Raw genomic sequence first — 3,573 nt, forward strand, 5'->3', positions numbered from 1 at the left:
CTAGCAGGAGTAGGGTTAGCTATGGCTTTTTTTGCCCTGGGATTTTTGTTACTGATCGAAGTAAGGGAGTTACTGGCTGGTGTGAAGGTAGAAATTGGTTGTGATACCTTCAATGTTTTTAGCAAGGTGGATGTTGCGTCATTTTGGGCCCTTTCAAACTTCCCTAAGGCATACTCAATGTTGAGGACTCTCTCACTGATAGGTAACAGAAGGGACTTAATCAAACTTTCAAGATCACTCAGAAGTGATTTTGTGTTTATCATCGTGTGTTCAGCCCCAGTTAAGGTGTGTGTAGACGTGTTTGTGGGTGCTGTCGTCTCTTTATTCAAGGACAGGTCTGAGTTTTGACTGTTTATGAAAGGACATAAGGTCACCTTCTCTGGGGCGGGTTTAGCCATTCTAAATGTAGACCAAACGTCTTTTGCTGAGCTGAGATGTTTGGCCTTGAGGTAAGATTTTTGTTTTTTTGCAATAGATGACTTGGATTTACCTCGTGTACCAGTTGTCCTAGTTTTGCTCTTTATCAGGCGACTGACTTTAGTAACCGGTTTTGTCGTTGTGGATGTAAAACCACCCGAGGAAGTGGCTGCTGGGTGTAAGTGAGCTATAGGTGACATATGGTTGCTACTACCGTTTTCACCGGTAGGTGCAGGACTGTTATTCCTACTGTTGCCAGGAGGTGAGATAAGCAAGGCTGTTTGCGTGTTGTCTCTTGTTTGGGGACTGGGAAGCCCTGTAAATGACAACGTTAGAATAGACTCCTCGGAGTTTATGGTGTTATCCAGAATGTTTATGTTACCAGTAGTATGTAAAGAGAGGTCAGGGAAACATAAGTCTGGAGTAAGTGAGAGTCGTCTTTCGGAGTCCTGAATTGCATCCGCCACGACATTGATCGTTTTTTGTAGCATTAAGTCTATGGCGGTTATTGTAGGAAGAGGGCTGTTGGTGACCTCTTTCAGTCTAGTAGTTGATCTTGTGGTCACGGGAGTATTACGGCTTTTACTCATCCTCACGATGTTATTATCAATTGTGTGCAGTGTTGCTGAGTGAAGAGGTAATAGTTTCGTGGGTGTAGAGGTTATAAAATGTTGTTGGGCGTTTACCTTGGTTAAAGACAGCTGGACGAGGTCTCAGAGGGGTGGCCCCGTCCCGGACTCCTCGGTCCCCGGAGGGCCACAGAGGGCCCGCCCTTTGCCCGGGCTTAGCCCGGCGCTGCCCCGCGCGCTCCCGCGACGCGGGTGTTGAAGGCTGTTTTTAAGCGCCTCCTGGCGCGCTCCGCCTCGACGTGACTTCCGGTCGCGGAGGCTGCTGGAAGGTGTAGTCTTTCCCTCACCCCCACTCGGCGGCAGCGCTGTTGTTGCGAGGCTGCGGCGGGGGGGGAGGTACTCGACAGTGGAGCTGCGGCAAGGTCGGCGGCAATGGTGGTGCTCCTGGGACGGCTCCGCTGGCAGGGATGGCGAGTCTGCTCCTGGTTAGTTTACTGGCGATTTGGTTGTTACCCAGTGCCTTGATGATTGTAGGCTGCTTTTAAGCGCCTCCTGGCGCGCTCCGCCTCGACGCGACTTCCGGTCGCGGAGGCTGCTGGAAGGTGTAGTCTTTCCCTCACCCCCACTCGGCGGCAGCGCTGTTGTTGCGAGGCTGCGGCGGGGGGGGAGGTACTCGACAGTGGAGCTGCGGCAAGGTCGGCGGCAATGGTGGTGCTCCTGGGACGGCTCCGCTGGCAGGGATGGCGAGTCTGCTCCTGGTTAGTTTACTGGCGATTTGGTTGTTACCCAGTGCCTTGATGATTGTAGGCTGCTTTTAAGCGCCTCCTGGCGCGCTCCGCCTCGACGCGACTTCCGGTCGCGGAGGCTGCTGGAAGGTGTAGTCTTTCCCTCACCCCCACTCGGCGGCAGCGCTGTTGTTGCGAGGCTGCGGCGGGGGGGGAGGTACTCGACAGTGGAGCTGCGGCAAGGTCGGCGGCAATGGTGGTGCTCCTGGGACGGCTCCGCTGGCAGGGATGGCGAGTCTGCTCCTGGTTAGTTTACTGGCGATTTGGTTGTTACAGGAATATTTCTCTCGCTACGGATTGCCCCGGGTGATCTGGAGTGACAATGGCACATCCTTTAATGCCAAATTGATGGAACTGATATGTAAGGGACTACAGATATCACAGAAATTTCATGCAGCATGACACCCCCAGGCTGCGGGGTTGGTAGAGAGGTTCAACGGGACTCTGAAGCTGAAAATGGCCAAGATACAAGAGAGTACAGGGTTACGTTGGCCGGATGCACTCCCCCTGGCTTTGCTTTCCACTAGAGTGACAGTCAATTCCACAACAGGTGTCTCACCCCACGAGGTTATTTTCGGCCGTCCGGCCAACGTGTGGGGTGTCCCTAGACCTAAATGTTTCTCAGAAATAGAATACCCTTTGTTGATAGATTACCTGTATGCTTTGACTAAAGATCTCCGTTCTGTTCACCAGCAGGTAGCAGACACCCTGAAGCCACGGCCGGAGGGGGAAGGACACACTATACAACCCGGGGACTGGGTTGTTGTCAAGAAGTACCAGCGGAAGTCCTGCTTGGATCCAAGGTGGTCGGAGCCGAGGCAAGTTCTCCTCACCACCCGTACCACACTCCGGATCCAGGGCCGCAAGGCGTGGACACATGCGTCCCACGTGAAGCGCGTCCCACTGCCACTGCCATATGACGAATGGGTGAGAAAAGGCGTCACTGATGACGAATGTGAAGTAGTTCCTCGGTACATACCCTTCTCAGATGCCTTGTTGAGGGGTGAGGAGCCGGATCAAAAGGAGGAGAGGCCGACTTTGGTTGCAAGTGGTGAGGCCTCTCCTGATCACAGAGAGCAAACATCAGTGGATAAGTCCCCTGCCATTGAGCCCCCCATTCTGTTCACAGACCCAGAGGTGCGAGGGATCACTCGTTAAAATCTGCGGCCCAGGAAGGGAAGGAAGGAGAACTGAGCACTGGAAGAAGGGCTGAGATAGGGACTTAGAAGTGAACTTTGCCAAAGGAATAGTTTAGTTTTAGGGACGGATTGTTGGTAAGAGCCCTGGTGCATTGTCGAGACATTGTCAGATGGGACACTAGGATTGCGCCTGGGCCCGGATTAAGTGCTCCTGAGTTGCAAAAACTGTGGGACGCCGTCGTGGGATTAGGGAACGAACAATAGAAGCCTGCCTGTGAGGCTTTAACGGACACAGGGAGAAGATCCCTTCTGAGGGTGAAGAACCCCCTGGCCGGCTTCGGTGTGACTGTGACTGTTTGATTACTTTTTTTAGTTTACTTTTGGACTTTTAGTTAGGGAACATGTACCCCTTTGGCCGTCCCATTCCTGAGGAGGAGCAGCCTTTTGCAGCTCCTCATTGTATTTCTAATAATTCTTGGAATACTGTTTTTCTTAGATAAAGCCTATCCTGTTCATATGATTATCCCTACCCCTTCTGCCCTTCCCGAACACAATATGGTTACTGTTGATTATGGTGAACAATGTTTGCGAAAAGGTTACAGTGATAATATTTTTATCAAGACTCTACATCATGCCCATGCCGTGTATAAAGTCACAGATTGT

This window comes from Lissotriton vulgaris, chromosome 3_2 (assembly GCF_964263255.1).
Source record: "Lissotriton vulgaris chromosome 3_2, aLisVul1.2, whole genome shotgun sequence".
Lineage (NCBI taxonomy): Eukaryota > Metazoa > Chordata > Amphibia > Caudata > Salamandridae > Lissotriton > Lissotriton vulgaris.